The sequence below is a fragment of the Frieseomelitta varia genome, unplaced genomic scaffold, assembly GCF_011392965.1.
Source record: "Frieseomelitta varia isolate USP_RPSP 00005682 unplaced genomic scaffold, Fvar_1.2 scaffold_692, whole genome shotgun sequence".
In the NCBI taxonomy this organism is placed as follows: domain Eukaryota; kingdom Metazoa; phylum Arthropoda; class Insecta; order Hymenoptera; family Apidae; genus Frieseomelitta; species Frieseomelitta varia.
Genome location: NW_025110470.1, coordinates 108,311 through 132,544, shown reverse-complemented (window position 1 = coordinate 132,544; position 24,234 = coordinate 108,311). Strand labels below are relative to the sequence as shown.

The window sequence follows — 24,234 nt, the reverse complement described above, 5'->3', positions numbered from 1 at the left end:
GTAGTGGCACAGCATGTTGCCAAGAAGATTAAAATCGTTTGGATGTTCATTTCTTCGAGAAATCGTTAGGTTTGACACGTTCAATTAAAAAAAGGAAAAAAAAAAAAGAATAAGAAAAAAGAAAAGAAAACAAAATTCTCCGTTTCCTGGCAAAACGAGGCTCCATGAACGAACAATAGACGCAAACAAATTTGTCTGAATTTATCTGATTTCTGCTATTTCGAATCCTGAGAAGAAATCATTTCCGCGGAATCATCTCGAAGAACGTAACGTAATTAATTAACAATCAACGACTTATTACAAATTTCTCGATTGTCCAACGACGTCTCTCGACGGATGATTAATCAAACATCCAGGAGATCCCCCTGGTCTCGTAACAGAACGCAAACGAGATGAGAATTCCCTCGTTTGTCATGCACGCGTGCAGGTAGATTACAACATGAACAAACGAAAAGGAGAAATGAGTGTCCACTCGAGTTAACAAGAGAGGTACCATCGTCGTGCATATTGCATTTCAAAGTAGAAGAGTCTATTTGATGTCAGAGTGCATCTCATATCGCGACGTTGCTCCGAAAGTTACGGAAAAATGTGTACGGTATCGTCTCGATATTCGGACGATTCGCGAAATTTCAACCGCCGAACTTCCGTCTCCGGCTATTGAACGACGGAGTGAGACTTGTCGAATGTTTCTCATCTCTCTTTTTTTCTTCTTCCGCGTTATTATTGCCTGTTTACCCTGATGTTTTACTGAACGTTTTACCCAAGTTCCGCCTCGGTGTTCGTTTACCTAAGAACCGAGAGGGAGGGAGAGAGAGAAACGAAACGCCACGATGTAAATGTTTACTGTGATGAAATAAAAGAACACCGGTTGAACAAATTCGGTCGAATCTCGTTGATATCCGTATTACTGGTGTTTGCTCGCAGCGCGCCCGATAACGGGGTGTTGCGGGATTATTACGTTTGATCGAATGTTTGTTTGTTGAAAAGCGCAAGAAACTGGCGCCGATACGTAGCCGAAAATTCATTATTACGATTACTCGAATACTTTTTTTTTTACCGAGAAGTTTGAGCCACCGAGTTTCTTGCTTTCATTTCTTTCAATTGGTAAATTTAAAATGGAAATTTTTGTATCAAATTAGTTGAAACACACCCGCGGACGCGTGAATTTATAAAGTTCTATCTTTGGCAGAAAATTTTCTATCAAACACACGCACACAAGTATTCGAAAGTAATTGGAAAGTAATCTTTTTTCTTTCATAGAAACTAAGAAATTATAATCCTCGAGATGAAATACTATTGTGTCTGTTTGAAATATGTAGGAAAGTGAACATTTGGAAAACTTTACCATTTTTTGTGGTACTTCTGAATATGAAAATCGAAAATTGTTTGCCATGAGTGTTGATATATCGAAAGTCTTGGAACAAGTCTTCGAACTATATTTATAATATTTTAAAACTTTAAACATTATTTTGAACTGAAGTATTTTGTGCAACAAAAAAATCGAGTATTTTGGTATTATTTATTACCCAATTTATAATATTTCTATTACAATGTACATTAAGGACCAAGCAATTGTTTATAAATACCTACTCCAATTTTTTGCAAAAATTTATAAAATCATAGAATCTAAAAAAAAAAAAAAAATAACAAATTAACTTTCAGATGTGATGAAAAAATTCGATAATGATGCGTAAATTGATCGAAAAAGAATTAGAAATGAAATGTTGCTACGTTGGCTCGTGATGGATCAAAAATTTCTTCACCCATATATAATGATAACTATAATCCATATAAAATATAAAATATAAAAGCATCATATTATTAATACTTTATATTAACGTGCCACAATATGTATTGGTCCATATTATAACATAGTACAGCGTACGATATTAAAAATAAAACGTGTCCTAAGACTTTCGAGCGTGACACGCGAGAGAAACGAGCTATCAGCGCGATATCGAGATACCCACGATATGAGATCATTATTTTCCCATTATCGGGATATTTACGTAGCTCGGGGAGACGCGTCTATTATGCAGCTATCATCGCTATCAGCCACTGACCCGATAATGCGGATATCGTCGAGCCGCGCCTCGCAATTCGTTCGCACCTTTTGCCCTGAATCCGTCCTGACTCTCTCTCTCTCTGTCTCGCTCTCTCTCCGAGCGAATGACTCTCTCGGCGAGCACCGAAACAACGAACAAAACAAAAAANAAAAAAAAAAAAAAAGAGAAAGAGAAAAAAAGAAAAATGAGAACGACAGTAAAGCAAACGAGAAAAGACGGATTATCTACGGGTGTTTTTTCGAGTTGAACGAGAAAGTTTCCGCGAAACTTTCTTCCGCCCTGGTCAGCACATATTTGCGTAACTTTTGCCCTGTTCGCTGATAAACGAGCCAGAGCCAACGAGCTTGTTCGACTCCTTTCCCTCGGTTTTTGGCTCGGTTGTTCGACACTCACGGCGAGCTCTCGATGTAGTTACCGGATAGATTATTATTCATATCGCATGAAACATGGGCGCTGCGGCGAATGTTCGTGTAAATGGTTCTTGACAAACGGGCCGAGGTCACGAGAGAGAAAACGTTTTCCCGCTCGTTCGACGCTCGCGGTCAATTCCGCCCCGAGGCTGCCGCGGGAATCTCCCACACGATTGCACCACGTATGCCCGGAGAGCAGTTCACGTTCACGTGCCTGCTCGTGACGAACGACTATCCTTTCAAGCTGTGTCTGGGATCCGCGAATTACTAGTACGAGTGTGTTGCCTAGCCGTGATTTCGGAGGAGCTTGCGCGGAGTAATCGACGTTCACGATCGGCTGAACGATCATTGAGCCTCGCGAATCGCCGAGATCAACGCGACGAAACGAATGTTAACATTTACAGTCTATTCGAGATACTCGCGATCAGCTATTTCCAACCAGTATCTAAATTTATATATTCGTTGTAATCTCGAATTTCCCGCGGAGTGTCCTCCATTTTATGTTGTTTTTAAGCTTCGTCCGAATTGATATTAACGACGAAGCGAGGAATGTTAACGTTCGTTGTGATCTCGAAGCTTGCGCGAAATGATCGGTGTTCGTGGCCCCTTTGAGGCTCGAACGACTTCGACAGTTGCGGCTAGCTGTTCTCGACTCGCGAATCGATGAAATTAACAGAACGCGAAGACGATTCGCGACTAATTGCGCTTGTGCTTTCAAACCGTGTCTGAATTTGAATTTCTGAGACTGTTGCTCGTCTACTCGTTCAAAGTCGTGCATCGATCTGCAAAATTTCGATGATCAATTTTTCAGTCAAGAAAGCTCGCGCGGAATGATCGGTGTTTACGGCTTTTTTGAAATTCGCACGACCTTTACGTATAGCGTTAGTTTGCGCGTGTGTGTATTTCTAAGCTGTTTCTGAAATTGTTACTCGTTTACTTGTCCAAAGTCGCATCGACCTGCGAAATTTCGAAGATCTTTTACACGGAGATTCCTGTCCGATTAATTTTTCAAGCTTCGCGTCTCGATTCGTGAATCGATGAGATTGACGCAGAGGGAGATCAATATTTATTGTCAATTTCGAAGCTTGCGTGGAATAATCGGTGTTGAAGGACTCTTTGAGATTCGAACGACTTAATCACGGCTAGTTATTTTTAAGCTTTTTTAATCTGTGTTTCGAGATTCGTGACTCTGAGGAAGATTAAATTTCGTTGCGTAAAATAATCGATATCGTAAAATTTAAGACGACAGAGAAAGAGCCATTTTCTTTTTTTTTTTTTTTTCTTCATAAATCTGTTTCTGGTTACGTAGTAGGAAATATCGATTCCATTTGAGTTGCAGCAATTAAATACAATTAATTTTACTTTAATTTTAATCGATGGTGTACTAGTTTCGTGTGACGTTTGATGATCATTTAATAGAGGTGGGTATATAAAATTGAGATATTTTTGGAAACGACGACGATTTTTGGTGATGAACTGATGAATACAAAATGGGCCCTTATTTCGATCTGTTTATGGAGAAATTTGTTGAGAAACAGGAATTCTTGTTTTTTGATATTATATTAACGAAACTGCAAGGAACACGCAAAGTGAAAATTGCTTCATTTTTTCTTTTTCATTTTATCGTGAATTATTTTGAAGTTACGTGTCAAGTATCGTATTAAGTAACGAATCAAATATATTATGTTTGTTTGTTTATTATCAAGTGCGAAACAAGTTTACTTTACTTATCACATATTGAATTACAATCGTACATTGTACTTTACATTCAACATTTATGTCTTACGTATTATAGGTACAATTAGTATACGATAGCATTTGTATGTGTATTTTTTACAATTTTTTAATTAAAATGTATTACTAGAACTGTTTGTGAATATTAAATTTTAATGATATAAGTCATTAAATTATGATGATGTACATTATTGAATTTTAATAAATTTTTCGCGAATTATTAAAATTATACTTGAGGTACATCTTCTTGTCGAAAAATTGATTTTTAAAGATGTTTGTTTTACTCATAAATTCACATTCAGGAAAAAAGTTTTATAACAATCCAGTTGGCCTCATTTTGAACTGTGAAGCCTGCACTTTGTGTTTCTTTTTCAAAGATGTTTTTATATTATACAGCAAATGAAAGAAACGAGGATATTTTTATTCTCGAAAGTTGTAAAAGTTCAAGTCCCATTAAAAATGTAAGAAAATGTTTCTTACGACTGAATCTATCACCGACTTGAAGATTGAAGTCTCTTGCAACAATCTCTTAAAACATGCTGTACAATTCATTTTCGCTGTATTGTCAAACTTTAAACGTTGGGTGTTAAATAACAAAATGTTAGAATTTCTTAAATTTTTGTCATTTCGACTCTAATGTTCAACGTTCAATAAAACGGTTAAAAAGAATCGTACAGCTAGTTCTAAGGGATCGATGTAAGGGAAAGAAATCTTCAAGATCGTGGTAGAATCAATGCATGAAAAAAAAAAAAAAATTCAGTGACTTTGGTAGCGAATACACATATAATTCTATAAATTATATATTATTATCATTATATTATTATTCTATAAATTACACACTATAATTTTTATGGTTTTCAACAAGGCGATACAAGAGCATCATTGAAAGGAAGGAGCTCAACGTTGGCAAGGCAGAAAGTTTAAACCAACGTCAACTGTATCGTCGGTACAATCTCACAATTCAAAGTGTCGATCATTTTTCATCGTTAAAGTACGAATACTTCTGTCTATTTCTATAGGGATTACGCGACACCGGTAGCACAGCTAACCGTGTAATTGAAAATATCGGTGCGACGTCTCTCAACGAAACTTTCTCATCGGGGGTGTATAGAAATAAAGTTTCCCCTCGATATAACTCTTTCCCGATCCGCGTCCGTCGATGGCTGGCTGGAAGTCTGCTTTCCCTTTTTTCACGATCGTGGAATATGCCGCGTCGCGTCGCGTCTACGTTTCCTTCCTTAAATTCCTCTGGCAGAACGGATTCCCGTTTGCTAACTTGATTTCTCACGGTTCCATTAGTCTGTCGTTTATTCCTTCTTCCATTCTCTTTTTTTCTTTTTTCTTTTTTCTTTTTTCTTTTTCATTGGTCCTGAACGCTTCTGCTCCTTATTTCTAACTTCCAGTTGTTCCGTCTCTGATTCACCCACTTTTCCTTGAATCGTTCACCGCGGTTCCTCGTTCTTTTCTCATTTTTTTCCCCCTCCCCTGACCGGCGGTGACATTCACCGCCTACAAAGGCAGAGATTTATTGCACCGCGGTGTGAAACGAGATTCATCGATTGATATCGGATTTGGGGAGGGAGGGGAGGGGAGAAAAAAGAAAAAAAAAACAAACGGAAGTGAAATTCGTTAACTAGAACGCTAACTGATAAATATCTGGACTCATTGGCTCTGCTGAGGGACGATGGGTAGCTGGAATCAAAGATCTACTAAATGTTTTGATAATAATGGCGATGATAAAAGAATAAATAAAAAAAAAAGAGAAGAAGAAGAAATGATTCGAACGAGATTGGAAATATTTCTCGTTTCTTTTTTTTCTCTGTGTTCTGTTTTGAAGACTCCTTTATTCCAATTCTCAGTTTACGAGTATTTCGGTATTTTAACGATCGGTGATAATATTTCCGTGATCAAATGCAAATACATGTCTTGTGCTGCAAAATTTGTTTGTGTAAACAATATTTGTTTATAATTTATACGTTTGAGAAATATGTTTGATGTTGCGAAAGTGTTACGTACTGCTAATTAGTGCCACTGTATTTAACTTATTGCAATGCAATTTACTGATAGAATTAATTTGGTGAACAGTTATCGCGAGAGTATCACGTATTAATATTATTTACTACCAGTTGATCTAAGTAAATTCAATTAGCTATTACTAATTGACTGAAATTAATTTGACAAGCAACCACTGTAAAAATATTCAATTAATTTTACTAATTTCCTTTTTGAAAATTGGTATTAATAATTAATAATGTTTAATTAGTTGAAAATTAGTATTTAACTTTTGTAGTTAAAAATTGATTGAAACTTAATTTTAGCAATTTACTGCCGACGAGTAGGTTTAATTTATTACTATCAATTATTTAATTTATTGTCAGTAAGTCAATTTAGAACAACCTAAGAATAAAGGCAATCTACAGTAGGTAAAAGAAGTATTGGCACACGCAGTTTTTTGGCGACATCAGTAAAACCTGTTTCCACAAATAGTTCCCATAAATAATGTGCACGATAGCATATATTTGTATTTATCGTATTATTTTTATTACACAAATATAGTACTTGTCCTAAGATTTCTTAGGAGGTGGAGCTGAAAACAAAGCTCCCTCGTGATTCTCGAATTTTTACATTACTCGCATCATTATCGTAAAATATAATTACACACACATACACACACACACACATGTCTGTATGTATAGAATGTATATAATTTTAAAATATATAAAATCATAAGGGTAGAAATTGCTAAAAAGTAATAAATTTATTATTTAATTGGATTATATTTAAATGTACTTATTAAAACTGAAAAAATATTGCAACTTTGGGATAAAAAACCATGCGTGGCACGTCATTCCAGAGTGACTCTAAGAGATTAATTAAAGATGTACAAAGACGACGCGGGGTGTTTGTTCACGATGGATGCGCAACTACATATGTATGTAAAACACAAAACACGTGGCGCGTTGTCTTTCATGTTGCGGTCAGTGAACGACTCGACCGATCTGTCCCGGAAAAGCCGGTAGCTTTTCTCGAAATCGATGTCCCGTTAAATGCAATAGTAGCTGGAGGAGCGTAAAGGTTCGTTTGTAGTATATGCGCGGATGATACGGTGAATTGTATCAGAAAACAGCGGTGCCTATCAGTGCTACGCCAAACGCGTTCTAAACTAATCCGCTCGGGTATTAACGCAATTTAACGCGCTGTCACAATGCAAATTATGCGCGCATTTGCGTATATTTATGTATTTATGTATTATTGTCGTTGGTATTTTTCGATACATTATGTTAGTTTGGCCGAAAATCGCTTTCTACTGAAATAAATCCGTAAAATTTTCATTATATATCTTTCTTAATTTTTTTTTTTTTTTTACAGATTGAAGTGCCCTAATTTTTTGAAACAAAATATCAAAATATAAGAAAGAGTTAATTTTATTAATTTCAAATTTTATTTTACTAATAGTATAGTAGAAAATATTCCTTCTTTTATGTTTGTTTTATTATTTCAATTATACAAATATTCTTGTCCTTTACTGTATTTTACTTGCGCAACCTCTTGCAAGTTATATATTATTATTCGAATGATTTAAAACATAACATACATTCTACAAAATCTCACACGATGAAATAGATTTAAAAATAAGTACAATTAAAAATTTGCGGATTAAATTAATTTTTAAAAGTGACGATGCTCTAATGGAGCTGGCACTTTTAATTATAAAGTTTCATTGAGCTCCTTTATTACCTGACAAGCTTATTATCTTCGGATTCATTAATTTTTGAGTTACGAGCTAGATTAAGGAGGTACTTGTTAACTGATAGAAATTTTCCGATATTAATGGGATGCTTAAATATTAAATCTCTCTACTTGTATCCATAACAAATGACAAAATATATTATTGTTATTATTATTACTACCTCTTTTCACGTAGCAGATAATTGACATTTTGACGTATCTGATGTTTTCACAAAGAATTAGTCAGTGTTGCGTGTAATTGTTAATTCGTCATTAATTTGTATAAAATCGAAGCATGATCAGAACACGCTAAGCAAAATATTTTAATGCTTGTAGTGACTCTAAAAATTAGCAACTTAGCAATCTTTTGCTTATACTTTTACGAATATTCATCGAATTGAATGCATATTTTATTTACTATGATCAATTTATTAACTTCGGTATTTTATATTTTATTTATTGTTATTTATTACATACGATACGTAACGTTTGAAGAAATCTCGTGTTTGTAATTCAACTATGAGCATAAGAATCATCCAGGCTTCCACTATTTGAATTAATAATGTCTTGTCCACGCAACATGTACATGTATAGTTAGTAACTGATGGGTTGCTTGTAACTGCACTAATTAATTCTATACATCAAAGTAGACGGAATCGCTTTACGAACAGTATACTACTTAGATCATTCGTGGCCGTAATACAATTGTCCAGAAATAAGATTATCAAACTCATGGATAAACTCTCATCGTGTCACTCACACCATGAATTATAATTCGTCAAAGCAAACTTTTAATCGCTTGCATCAAAGATATAAAATTTATAAATAGAGATATTTAAATAGTTTTCAATTTAAAAGACGCGAAATTTTTTAAATAGTATTTAATATCAGAGGTATTCGATATTTAAACAGTTGAATGTATTCAGTTGACTTGAGGATACATAATTGACTCGAGGTGAAGACTATTAAGTTCACAGTAATCGTGGATGTCACTCATGCCATGAGTTATAATTAGAAATAATCGAAACAAACTATTAGTCATATATCAAAGATATGAAACTTCAAAGATTTTTGAAATAGTTCTTAATTTTTAAAAGATAGGAAATTTTTTGAACAGTGTTTAACGCAAAAGATATTAGTTAAACGTATTCAATTCACATTTAAAGACACATAACTGGCTCGAGTTGGAACTGTTAAAACATCTTTGCCTTGTAATATCAAACCATATTCGCAGTAGAAACTATAGTTCCCATTCAATAAAGGCAGGCTGTAATCTCACATTATAGCCTAGAGTTTGAAACCTAACTTTAGTTCCAATTTCTCTGGCAGACAATTATTAGATGCAAGTTATGTGTAATATTTCAATATTATATCATCCAACACGACGTTACAGCGATGCATGATAATGCTTCCTTACGTTACTACAAGGGCGAGACATTAATTCACTGAGAAAGGAAGCAGCAATTCATCATCGTGATGTTACAAATACATTAGTTTCTTTAAATTTTGTGAAATTGTATTTGGATGGGCCAAAAATCACGTTCTATTAAAATAAATCCGTAATTTTTTTATTATATATATCTTTTAATTTATTTTTTTTTTTTACAAATTAAAGTTTGAAAGAAATAATGTTCAAAACTTAATGAAAAACATCATGTTTGAACTTAAATTTAATTTAAAACATTAGTTTTTTTTTATATTTTGATGTTTTATTATAAAGAAATAGGTGGGAAGAAATTTTTGGCCCATCCTATAGGATCACTAGTGAAAGAAATACTGGCGAGAAAATATGTGTAAAAATTCCTTATTATTGGCATTTCTTTTTCTAAATACGGTCTTAAAAATAGAATTCAATAGATGAAATTGAAATGAAATTGAAATGAAATCAAGTATTATATTGCTAACAGTTTTTGATGATGCTTCTTGTATACTCAATACATTAAAAACATTAAGATTGTCATCGTAATAATTAATATTTAATGAAATGATTCAGTAGAAGTATTTTTACAAATAGTGTATTATAATTTGTATTGACACAAATATTTTGAGAAACAAATAAATATATGGGACACAGTAAGAAAGGAAAATTAAGTAGAGTAACAGTAGAACTACTGACTCCTAAAATGATAAAAAGCACAGGCTTTTATTTCTTCGTAAATCAACGAGGCAAAAAATATTTTCACGATAGTGTGTGTCTTTTATTATTTGCGTTTCTATCGTTTGTTCCATCTCAATAAATCGGAATTTCAAAATGCGCAATACCTTTCGATCAATAAAGAATATTATTAAAAAAAATAAATAAATAAGTTTTTACGGTGTAAAAGATAAATAAATAAATTTTTATTGGTTATTTCACGCCAATTTTCGTTCAAAATCCGCATATTTTCTACTCATCCACGTTTGTATTTTGTCACACTGACGATATTTTTACTTACCAAGTTCGCTAATCAAAATCGAAAATGTATTTCTAAAATATGTATTGTTTGTTTCACTTCACTGACCGCAGCAAATTTGGCAGCGTTAACGATCAAACTTTAATTAGAGTGTAACATTATATCGCGCGGAGAGTCTATTTTACGTAAAGTGGAAGATAATTTGACATCGGCACTTTCATCTCGACGTTTGTGATTGCGACTATATTTGACATTGATAAATAGTATCGGTATACTGTATTTAATTATTATCGGCGTTCATAATGTGTTTATTATCACGCGTAACGTAATTGTACAACACAAATACAAATAGTATTTAATGAATTTAATAAACTGTCTAACAGAGAAATGTGAGAGAAATGTGTGCACCAGTTCGGCGAGTAGAATACTGATTGTTAGGTCAGACTAATGACACAAGCAGCAATCGTGATATGTTGAAACAGATATCGGGTATATTTCACTTGGAATAAAAAGAAGTGAATATATTATGTATTATACTATAATATAATATGCATATACATTATATATAAATTTTATTATATTATATTTTATTTGTATTATATACAAATGTTACAACACACTGTGTGCATGCAATTTCAGTCTTATTCAAAGTTATTGAATCCATTTGCAAAAAATTACCAACCGAAAATACATAACACGCGTTTATTTCATTTCATCGTCGATACCGCGATGAACAGATTGATCAACGCGCCCCAATACAATCAGTACCAAAAAAAAAAGTCTACACGAATCAGAAATAAAATCGTGGTTGAAAATCTCATTGTCGGAAAAGAAAGCGTGCAATTCGCGAGGCGTTAATGGCGAAACGTAATCACAGTCACGCAACGGTAATTAACACGGTTAAAACAAAATTGATAGACGTGGTGGTTGATGAATCGCTGGTATTGGTAGTAGCTAGTTGGCCGCGGTTGTGGGAGGGAAGGAGGATAGAGACAGTGCGGTGGAGGATAGCATTATCGCGCGATCAGGAAGGCTGACGAGGATGGAAGAGGCCACTCTCCCTCGCGGCCATCCGGAGAATCCGTTTGCCTCGGATTGACGGTACGTGCCGGTGCCAGGCGCACGTACGAAATGCGAGATAACACGCCCACGCGTCCTCGGCCGCATACGGAAATGCACACGGGTCCGCTTGACCGCTCAAAGGTCATTCTCGAAAGCTTATATATCGATTAAGGGCCAACTGACCTGAATATTCGTCTGCACGGTCGCAGAAACCTCGAAACCGCGCACCGGCGAACAATGCGCTACATTGATCATCGACGTCTTTGAAGCCATTGATTTATCGCCCGACTTTGTCCGCGTTGATCTTATCTCCCCTCTCCTCGATGGAGCAGCGAGAGGAAGGAGAGAGGAAGGACAACCTTGCTTGGATCCACACGAGACTTAACCTTTTTGTTTAATTGTGCGTGTTTGTTCACGATCGAGGTAATTTATCGTAGCACCACGGATACTTGAATTTTGGAAAAATACCAAACGTCGGCGAAAGACACAAGGACGAGGAAGTCTGTTGAGAGAATCCTTGGAATATAGAAAATAGGATGTATCAAAGCGAAATCGGACATCGTTGAAAAGTTACGAGATTTTAGGTTTTCTTTGAGTTTTATGGGATGTTATGTCAGCCGAAAGTTAAGCTGAGTAATTCGATATCAGAGCTGTTTCCTGTGAATTCCTTTGAAAAATATCGATTCGTTCTATGTAAATATACATTCAGCTATTGTTTCTGTTGTCTTTCTATTAACATCTGTCCCTCGTCGAATAATTGTATAAATAAATCGAAGTATATTTCTTGGCAAAACTAAGAAGCAATATCATCTTGTGCATAATTACGTTGTGTAACTATCTCGAGACATAATTATCATCTAATGAAGTGAAGATTATTAAAAATACAGATTTAGTAAATTCCAGTTAAATATACTGAAAAATGAATCAAGAAGAATACTATACTGTATTAGTACATTATAACTTTTTTTCTGAACTGTATAGTTATATTATATTATAACTTCTATTGAACTGTATAGTTATACTATAATTATACCGTACCTAATTATAGTGCTTGAATAAGATAATTATAGTTATTCAAGCATAAGTATTACTAATGAAACGAAGAATATTAAAAAAAAATGAAACGTAGTAAATTGAAAAATGAAGTACAGAAGTATTATTATTATCCAGGTATAGTATTATCATTTAATGAAACGAAGAACATCAAAAAGAACGAAATTACTATGGTTAGTGAATTAGTGAATTAGTGAATTATAGTTGAGGAACTCTTTGAACATTAAAAAGAATAAAACTGTTAAATTTTTAAATAAAAAAAAAAAAAAATGCAATACTGCATTATATTAATATACTATGCATGTACATGTTTATCATTTATAAAGTAACAATAATATAATTCCCTCTGTATTAAATTCTGAATGATCCATTAATTCGTTAATATTCGTTTTACTTACAACATGTGCGAAATGTTCACGATCTAAAAACGCAATCTTCGCGATTACTTCCAGCATATATACGTATCCGTGTAACAAAGTCTGCCGATATTTTTTTCATTTCAATAATGAACGAGTGCAAACACACCCTTCGTGGATATTTAATATTTGTTTCAGTGATAACTGACCTACTTTCTCCGACAGACGAACCGCCTTTTTTCTTTTTTTCTTTTTTTCTTTCTAAGATCACTGCCTCCGACTTTTTATTTTTCTTCTTACGAATTTTCACGAATTTGCCAGTTCGAGGGGACAACTTTCATTTTGGAGGCGTACGTTCTGTCCCCGTTTATTAATTTTTCATCGCTATAACAGCAACATCGATTGTTCGACGAAAATAGGAGAGCAAGAGAACGAGAGAGAGAGAGAGAGAGAGAGAGCGGACTCGCTAGACCGATATACCTTTTAATTAAGATTTTCTTCCTTTACTGTTCCTTTTCCCTTTCGCTTCACGGCGACTCTCGGTCGACTCGGAAATGGGAGGCGCTCACACCGAAACCAACACTGAGATTGCTATAAGGATTTGCTTTTTTCCCCCCCAAGTGCTTCCTGAATTCTGAAGAAGGCAATCGAGTTTCCCCGAGAACCTTCTTAGAACGCTTAACTTTAACTTAATCTTCTGCAGTTAATTCAAATCCTTCCGGAAATCCTCTTATCCCGGCTAATCAGATCTGGCGCTAATAATAAGACCTTCGATCTACGTAAATAATTGGCTAAAAACACAATTCTTAATCTGTATTTTCATATCGGTGAGATATTAACCCGTTAAGGGTGCAGTCAGGCAACAGTTTCTCGTAATACTTAGAAGATTCACAAGTCTTTTCATATTTCGTAAAATTGTAGAATTTAAGCGAAGGAGGCGACGATGAAAAAATGTTAGTAACGACCTTGGAGTTTCCATTTATTCCATTTTCAAATTTTTGTGACATAAATTGATCCAAAAGAATTACATTTCAAATAATATAGAATGATGTGTCAGAAACAATCAAAGTTTTTTATTTCACGTGTATGATCAAACGAAAAAGATTGTACGCGTTATTTAAATCTTTTAAAAATGACACGAAAATAGGAATCTTAAAATAACGATATTCGTCCAATTTTTACAATTCACAAAAAAAGTTATTATACGTGGTAACATTAGGCTGGTCAATTGAGATTAACAAATTCAATCTCTTATCGCTGTTAGAAGAAATAGAAATTTCTATCGTTTAACCTCCATTCAGCGTTCGATAAAATAGTGCAAAAAAAAATCATACAAGTTTCAAGGGAGGATTTCAATCTTCAAAATGATGGTAGATCTAGTTAACGAAAAACATTTTTCTACGCACGTTTGAATTTTTACAATTTTCGAGAAAAGAAGAACAATTTTCTTTTATCCATTAACCGATGTAAAATCATTTACGAAAAAAAAAAAAAAACTGTCAAAGTAGAGGCTTTAAAATCAGACAAAAAAGATCGTTATGTGATGTGTCTTTTATAAAAAATCGTATCAGTCGAAATTATGGATATTATTTTGTCATTGTCATTGGTACAGTTATAGATATCCTAGCTCCGTAGTATTGTGATTCTAACTGTCTGAGACTTCAAACGTTTTGTGTCTTGAGATAGACTGAAAAATAGAGAGATTCCCTGATTTTTCCAGCACGGACCAAGCTTCAATTTTCCATCGAAGACTGTTTTGGAAGATCATGTATTTCTGGCGGGATGTGCTCCACTTACATGAGGGATCACTTTTCAATCTTCCTGATTGTCTAACGCTATCGGTCCCGATGAAAGTTCCTCTGGCAGTGAGAAGTTCGTAATGTCGCAGTAAGAGTTTGTTGTTCTTAGCAAACCTAACTTGCTGCGGATGTTTACTTTGATTTTAAGTTTCGCGAGAGATTAGGATGATTGCCAGTGAGATTGGCGTGATTGGGAAGTGTTACTACGATTCGCACGATTGTTATTCGGATAATACAATTCAAACGTCAGTACACTCGTTGACACGTGTCAGTACTTTTTAATTTATTAATAATGATAATTTTGTTTTACGAACTAGTTTATTACTGACAGTTAAAAGTATTATCAATTTATACAGGAAATAAAACCTATTCAAATTTAGATTTTTTAACTATTTCCATAAAATACAAATTGGACATTTTTTTTGAACTATGTGAATTAATTGCAATGAATATTACTCAACTTTCATTTCTTAATATATTCATAATAATATATTAACAAAATACATATATTTACGAAAATACAAAATTGAATAAACATTCGCAGTTTAGAAATTACACGCAAATTATGGACATAGAAAATCTCAATTTCTGTGAACTATATGAACCAGTGGTATCTAGTCCCGTCGCTTTAATAGCGATAGATACGTACATCGCAAACTCATAGCAAATCATGGCCGTTTCCCTTTGGAACTGGTCTCTCCCTTGATCTGCGCCACCACCTTGCCAATCTCCCAGTTATCAAGGTGGATGTTGTGCTCGGGATCATAGAGGGATTATCCGAGTTGAAGTTCTCCAGCGAACTCAATCGTCTTATCGCTTGTTTCTTATATAATTTATCGATGCGCATCGCAAGCAAATCGATTCAATTCATCAGATCGATCTCATTAACGACCAAGTAATAATTTATCACGACATTCAGTTTATTTAAATTTTTTAAAAAAATTCATTTTCAAATTTTTTAAAATCATTCTATAAAAAAATATTAATTACATTAAACGGATTCTTTTTCTAATGATCTGAAAATATTATTAATTTAATAACATGATTGGGAAAAGTTGCAAATTAACTGTTACGATGACGTGACCTTCTTAATGTGGATTAAATAAATTAATATTAAACATCGAAACGAAATACGAACTATAAAATGAAAGTAAATATTTCTAAAATATTCATCGTTCGTACTCGCAGTTTTTGAGAATTTTTTGTGTTTCTTTCTGAATTTTAGTTATTAAAATTAAATATCAAAATAGCAAGTGCAGTTTGGTATAAATGAGGTAGAAAAATAATTGTTCCATGATCTAATTTTTATAAAATCTCCATTCTATTTTATATTAATCTTTACTTTGCAAATATAATCAATGAAGTTATTATTATTTATTTCCAATAATTTATACTTATTTATTTATTTATTTTTAGAAGTTTATATAGATATTTTTTATTTGCAAATTTTTAAAGAGAAATTCCACAATAATACTATAAAAAAGAAAATAAAAATTAAACTTTCTGCATTTAAAATATAAAAATATAAAAATATATTTTAAAATATAAAATTATAATATAAAAATATAAAATATAAAAATATTTTATATATCCATAGTCTATATGGAATGTAACAGAATCATGCACATAGAAGTCAATTTATAAGTGTCACTTAAATTGAATAAAAGTGTCACTTAAATTGAATAAAAGATACTGACATAAAATCTTTCCATATTTAAATCCTCACATTTATATCACGTCTCCGTCGATTCTGCTTACTCCGTTACAATTTCATTTGCTATTCTTCGAAACGTAAGCATTGAAATAAAACGAAAATCAAATAATTAACACTTTCATAATTCTACAATATTCTATAATTATTCGAATAATACACTCTAATTCCGTAATATTCTGTATTGTATAATTCTTGATTTAAATGTATCCTAGAAACATGTTAGAATTCAACCAAATACGCTTCAAATAATTCTATAATTATTCTAATGTAATCTAAATATATTCTGTAATTATTCTTGCTTCGAGTATACGTTGGAGACACGTGAAATCAATCGGAAACTCCTTAAGTAGGCTTTAATCTGCATCTGTAGATAGCAATTACACGGCGATAGTGATTTAGGCAGAGATTGAAGGTATCACTTAACGAAGTTCGTAATTTGTCGCGAGAATAATGATACGTTGCCGATACAAGGGGATGCCTTGGCCAATTCAAATGCGTGCTCACGTGCATAGTCATCCTAAATAATCGACTGTAATTACAGTTTCCAAATTAATGGCGGCAACATTAGAGAAGCTTAACGTCATCCTATGACGTTTAGTTATAAACGCATCGATGAATTTGTATTATTTATATCGCGACAGTCGATTAAATTTTCGAACGCGACGTCGAATCCTTGTCGGTGCACGTTTGATTATTCTGTCGTTAATATTTCCTACGAGTGTCCTTCCTGTGACAGTCTGTTTCGATTATGCAAAGATCAAGTGCATGATTCTCAAACGTGATCATTTTCAAACGATACATTATCTAATATTATATAAATACTAATAGCATTATGTATCATAATGATATTGTTTTCTAGGATTAGTGAAATTTTGTAAGTTACTCTAAGTTAATCTAACTCTTAGAGCTAGTTTAGTATTAACCCTTGATTATTATTATTTTAATTTAATTTTTCAATTTTTAATTTACATTTTTGAATTATATATGTAGTACATTAATCAGTATTTTAATTATACATTTAATTTGATCTAATTTTATTATCTGACTGAATCATTATCTTGGTCATTCAAGTTACAAGATTATCCTCTAAAATTGTGAAAAACACAAGTTATAAATTGTACATTTGCTAGAAAGGACTAATAATAAATTCTTTTTTTCTTTTTTTTTAATAATATATTGTATTGAAATTGTAGAGAAAGACTTATATTTATAATTATATTTGTAACGAAAATTTTCTTTGTTTCACGCAATAGCAGATACGTATTTATTCAAATGTATAATTATGTGTGTATTAAGAACGTATCTATCATATCAAATGCAAACAAGATAATGTAAAAAATTAAAATAAAGGGCATTAAAGCAAATTGAAGTGAAAAGTATAACAGAAAAAAGTATATCATACATGTATATACTGAAAAAAATGAAATTTACACCTAGGTGTACAAAAGTAAATGCTCACTGCTCACGTGAAATGAAACGCGATTCCGTTTTTTGAATTTCAACTCGCTACGTATGAAACCTGAACCAGTAATTTTTCTTTTTCTTTTTTTTTCTGTTTCAATTTAAATTCAAAATCTGCTTAATTATAAATATTCATGCGTACACAATCTACGTGCAAGTCTAAAATGTACGTTTATTCAGAATTAAGAAGAGAAAAGAACATCTCTGTCGAGTTTTTCACTGTGACTAAAAGAGAATAATCTAACATAAAATGACTAAAAATGAAAAGAATCTAGGTTCAAAGAAATACTAGATGATGTTTTATAAAAGCCAAACGTGTAAGTGCTAAAGTATTTTAATGACTTTAAATATTTTAGTATCATTATAAATACTTTCTTAAACAGAGACAGAAGACTTGAAACAGAAATGTTTGACAACAAAATCATATATAATGACAGTTTTGACAAATTGATAGTGACAACGTATAAATCATAAAACTGCTTGTCTGTTTCAAATTTTAATTTTTTACTAGGGTATCGTACGAATAATTTGAGATTGCTGAAAATACTTCTTACAATTAGACATTCAAAGAAGACAACGTGTTGCAATATAGGTACTAAATAAATGTATCAAAAGATAAATGTTTAAAAATGAATATTGTATGCTCTTCCTACTTCATTTTTGATAGTTTTATCGAACACTTGAATATTGTTTCACCACAATTGTTTCATAACTAATTCCCCGCCCCGATGTGTCTTCGTAATTAAAAAAATAATACATTGTCGATGACTGAGTAACAACGAAACAATAAAAAAAATTAATGAAAGAATAAAATTCTTTAATAATACTAAAAAAAAGGGAAGGAAATAAAACTCTTTACAATACCAAACGTAGAAAATTATTTTATGAAAAATAACAATGGATTGATTTACGCCACTGCGATTTTCAGTCATTTGCATCAAAAAAAAAAAAAAAAAAAAAAAAAAATAGAGAGAGGTGGAAAAGAAAGAGAAGAAGAGATGTTTCTCAATATTGAAACGAGTTGTTTTTAATAACCACGTGTCAATAAAACAACAAGTTCCGTCATCGACATCATCTTGGTTTGGTGTCCTCTCGCGCAAGGCGAGATTCACTTCGCGTAATAGCGTTCATTACACCTCCGCTCATTCTTGCATGCATTAGCGTGATGAAAATCACCCGCGAGCCTCCGTTTTACGCTCCACTTTCGCCGTTGTCCTTTTCATTCCTCGGTGGGCCGTTCGAGGGCTTCGCCCGCTCGATTAAACCCCTTTCCGCTGCCAGGAGGAACCGGCTTCGTTAATATGGTGGCGACGATTGCGACGCAAACAATCAACACGAACCATTAACTTCGCGCCGATTTCTTCGTTAGATCATTCAATTAACACCAGAACACCACCGGTGTTCAGAAGTATGCGCAAAAATATTCTACATGTTTGTAATTATATATATTCAATCATCATTATGGTTTGAACAAGATAAATAGAACGATAATCAAAATAAATAGAATTGCATACAATAATCAAATAATAATTGTAATAAAATTATTATAATACTATAATAACTGTACAATATTATAAATAATATTATAACTATATAATAATAATAATATAATAATATTAAACTATATTATATATATATTACAATAATATTAAACTATATAATAATATTTATAATATATATATTATAAATTATAAATTATATATATATATAATTTTTTTCAGTGATAAATACTAAATGAAAATTCCTAATACCATATATATGATATATTCACAAAATATGTATTAGGAATTTTCATTTAGTAATTATCATTGAAAAAAATTCGCAATGTTTTATTTTTGAACGAATCCTAGGTCTTGAGGTCTAGATGGCCAAGGATGTTTTTCTCGAAGTTGGCTTTCGTTATCGAATCGTTCGATCGTAAGCTTCGATAAAAATTCCCCACCTGTTAAAGGGCTATCGACTAAACGCTGATTATCGCCAAGTTGGCGCGGCCGGTGAATTTTCGATGGCATAGGTAATTAGGCGTCGCGCGTCGATCGATACTTCCAATTTCCTTGTTGTCGAGCTCGTGAAAAGTTCTCTGTGAAAATTGTGCATGTGCTCGCGTGATCGGAATCGAAACGAGTCCGACGAGAATTTTAATTGCTAATAATTTGCCGGAGTGATTGAGAAAGCGAAATCGCCGAATCGATTTTTTTTTTGTCGCTTTTCGCGCTTTTCGTGTTTTGTAGCTTGTTAATTGTAATTACGATCCGTGGTTACGTTCATTTGTTCGTTTTCCATTGTCAAAGTTATTTCGCGAAATGGGTTATTGTCAAATAATTGCTTTTGTACATTGCATCTATTTTTATTCGAGACTTCGTTGCGAAAGTTACGTCACGGTGAATATATTTTGAGATATTAATCACGTTGTAATGTACTCTGTTATGTAATAATACTAAAAAAAAAAGAAAAATGCATTTTAATTTTACGATAAAGAAACTATCTTTTTTCTTCTAAATTCGATCTCTGTGAATTCAGTTTTGATATTTATGAAATTTTACATTAGTATTATAAATTGTACGTGTCACATTTAAATAATATTTTGGATACCTACTAAAATGTAATCACATCTATAATTTCGTTTAAATAATATGCACAGTCAAAACCACAAGTTTTATTACGTTATTGTGTTGAAAAATTCCTAAATTCAAAAAAAATCTATCACAGAAGTGTAACACGTACTGCATCTTGTAGAGAAAACTTTCGCACAAAAAATTTTATTAATACATAATTTAGATTGAAATAGAAGTTTCTACTGTCGCAGTTTTACGATTATAGAAAATATTAAAATTGTTGTACGATATATCTAAGTATTTATTTGAAAATTTAATCGGGATATAATAGATTTTATATAAAATACCTTAAATTATTAATTAACAACCTACATAAAATTAAAAAATTTTCAAATAAGCAATCATCAGGATGCGAATTTTATGGATCTGTAGAAAATTATGGGAATTGCAAAAATACACATCTAATATACAAAAATATCCAAAATATAATACATTAGAATACAATAGAATGTGCAATAGATGAAACAAATTTCTTTCAGATTCTATTTCTTTAGTAATGTCCATAAAAACTTTAAATATTACATTAAATGCTATTAATAACACAAATCAAGATATTACGATATTACGACATATTTTGTAACGTGTCAAATATAATACATCAATATTAAAATATTAAATATAATATAAAACATTAAAATATTAATATATCGAATAAACTAAACGTTACGTCTGTACGACATTGTTTGAAATTATTCTCCTACAAATGCGATATTATTAATTATTGAGAGCAACGTACATATAATAAAATCGTAACGAAGACTTTAACGTAGAATATTGTGCCGCGCTTCCCTTTGTCGCGTGCATTGTCACGTGCATTGTTGCGTTTCGCGATTCGTTGAATATAATACCTATAAATACGAGTACGCCCCGCTATAATTCGTCGTAGATAATACATCTGCCCATCGCGCTTATCGATCACTTGGCGAACGTGTCGGGAACGTAATGAAGGGGTTCAACCAGGGTCTTTCAATCGGAGGGAACAAAAAAGAAGCGCAGACCTCGCTGTCGGAATCGAATTAATTTCACTCGCGCTCCGTTCGAAAAACACCGTTCGAAAACGCCTGGTTTCGACCGACGTGATCCACGATATGAAAATATTTGGTCTGCTTATTACCGACGTTATATCATAAAAACGGATTAAACGAAAAATGTCGGATAATCGCGAGGTGTTTGAATAATGAAATTACTAAGGGGAAGTGGAACATGTCCTATATTCCTTTCTGCTGGGACGCTGTGTCGAAACCGTGTTTCAATCTTTGATGAAAGAGCGTGTACTTGATCAAATTTTAATTAGCACGCGGTGCGAACGTTCGACGCCGACATTAAGCGCCTCTGTAGTAATTAAAAACGAATTCTGCGAACTCGTCACGAGTCGAGCAGAACGCGAGCCGAATATTGTAAGTCATAGTCCGATGAATATAATATGAAGTTGTCATCCGAGTCGGGTGATGTTTCAGACACAAGTGGAAACGAATCACGAATTACCTACTTGATATTTGCCTAATTTCTCTATTTTGCAGTGAAGTCGGTTCATGACGTTAATTATGAAACGTAATATTGTTCAAGTGTTCTCGTCGATTTTTCCATTTTCCTTTTTCCTTCTTTTTTTAGAAGCTCAATACTGTTTGAATCAATTTTTCATTATACTTTCATTTTCCATTTTCAATGTGGTGGCTGTGATATTGTTTCCTAGACGGTCAGTGGTCTCTGAATTACTTTCGAAAATTGGTTTCAAAAATCTTCATCAAATGAAAATCAAAGAGTGATTTATCGTGAGAAAATGTTTCCATATGGGGCTTTGTTTTCGAAAACAACGATGTTGAAAATATACATGTACTAAATATCAATCTTAATTTTCGACTTGAATTTTGAATAAATACCTGCTTCTATATTTATAAGATATAATCTATATTTATAAGATATTATTGTCTGTTTTTGATTATAATATCTAGAGTATCTTTTATGACATCCAGTAGACAAGAATTATTATCGAGGTTTCGTTTCTTTAATTATAGTCGAAGAAATATAAATACAAAAATGTAAGAATAAATAACGACCATCGTCGTTAGACTGCGGATTTTTATGCATTTATGCATTTATGCATTTAATTCAAAAAATTTATAAAATACTCAATATTCATAAAATTACCAAACCCAAGTATAGTACCAAAGAGAAATATTGTAGAGGCAGTGTGCAAATATCATTCGCTATTAGTCTAATTAGTCTACGTATAGTATAAGGATAGGTTAAAGCATGCAATACTAGATGTAAGGGATTAAAACGGAAAACAAAATGTAAAGAATAATGTAAGGCACTGAGGTCTATTTTTAGGCCGAAAGGCTGAAATAAATAAAGATTCATTCATTCATTCATTCATTCATTCAATATTCGTAAAATATTCATATTTAGTTTCCGTACTTTTAAATTTCCCCCAAAACGCGTTAAAGTCCGCAGTCTTGATAATCGTAATCGATAGTAAATCGCAACGACGTAGGGCGCGAGCTGAGGACACCGATCGATCTCTCGAGAAACGTCAAAAGGGGGGATGCGCGCCTGAAATCTGCATCGCTCCGGGAGATTATCGCCTTAAGATGACAAAATCGTGGAAAACCCAGTGAACTTATTTTCTTTCCCGGTACGGGGTACACGTGCACGTTTCTTTTTTTCTTTCTTTTTTTTTTTTCTACGATCAGTTCGTTCGTTTCCGATACAAAGAAAAATGGCCAGTGTAATCGACGATCGCGTAATGGTGGATAACCAAGAATACGACGCATCCATCATCTCGCGGGTGGTGAATCTTCGCAGGGTCCTTCGGGAATTGCGGGACGCTTTGCGAGACGAGAGGCTAAACCTTCATCAAGAAATAGAAATGACGATATTGCAAAAGTTTATCGAGCTGCGGCGTAACTACCGAAGTTTGACAGGTTATCCGTTCTCTCATCTTAACAAAAAGACGAAACTTTTTCCGCGAAGACCCGATGAAGAAATGAAATATTTATTCTGTTTTCAGTCTAGTCCCGCGATTTGGCAATTGTTTGTTATTTCTTATTTCCCTGTCGTCGTACATAACGAACAGACGGATCGAACAAATTTAACAATTCGTTAGATAACTTTGGAAATCGTCTTCCATTCTTTGTAGAACTTTCGTGTGCAATCAAAGTGGAAACTTTGCGCTGTAAAATGAGATCGAAGTAGAGATCGTCGTGTAATTTTCTTTCACGATGTGACGACAGTCGTAAATTTCTCATCGTGTTACGCGTTCAGTTATGCCTCTCGTTGTAGAATTTCTCGAGATAGATTTGCCACCGAGCAACGACAAGAGCTTGAAAACCCTCAGACCGATTCTGTTCGATCGGACGAACGATTATTTGCCCGATAGGAGAGTGCACGAAACAATTACTCGGCCCGCAGATCACACGAGGTGTGGCTCACGGTTGGCGAACGTGACACGTATTTTCGAAAGTTCACAGAGACTGCACCGAGCTGCACACTCGAACGGAGTAAGTAAGCTGGCAGCTCGTTAGCCACCGTCGTCGTCCATACGTTGTAATCCACATCGGGATCCACCGTTGATCAGGACACGCCGAGGACGAGCTATCTCGCGTGCCTCGGCAGCACGATGTATCAGAGAACGGTGGACGAGCTGCAGGACGAGCTGAACTCGTTCGAGCAGCGTCTTTCAGCGTCGGCGACCGGCTCGTACAAGAGGAAAATTTACGACCTCGAGGCAATCTGCTGTGCTGACCTCAACAGAGTGAAGTCCAGGTTCGTGAGGTCCCTGCAGGCCTTCGGGAATACGATTGACTCGATCGAGGAACTTCGCTCGCTGAGAATCAACCCGC

The 24,234-nt window shown here is 33.5% G+C and overlaps 1 protein-coding gene across 1 annotated transcript in view; it reads left to right on the top strand.

The window, feature by feature from the left end:
- The window catches only part of LOC122535265 (acetylcholine receptor subunit alpha-like), a gene marked incomplete at its 5' end in the record, with an annotated part of 146,613 nt that overhangs the window by 19,580 nt on the left and 102,799 nt on the right, over window positions 1-24,234 (top strand). The gene's annotated exons all lie outside the window — the stretch shown is intronic.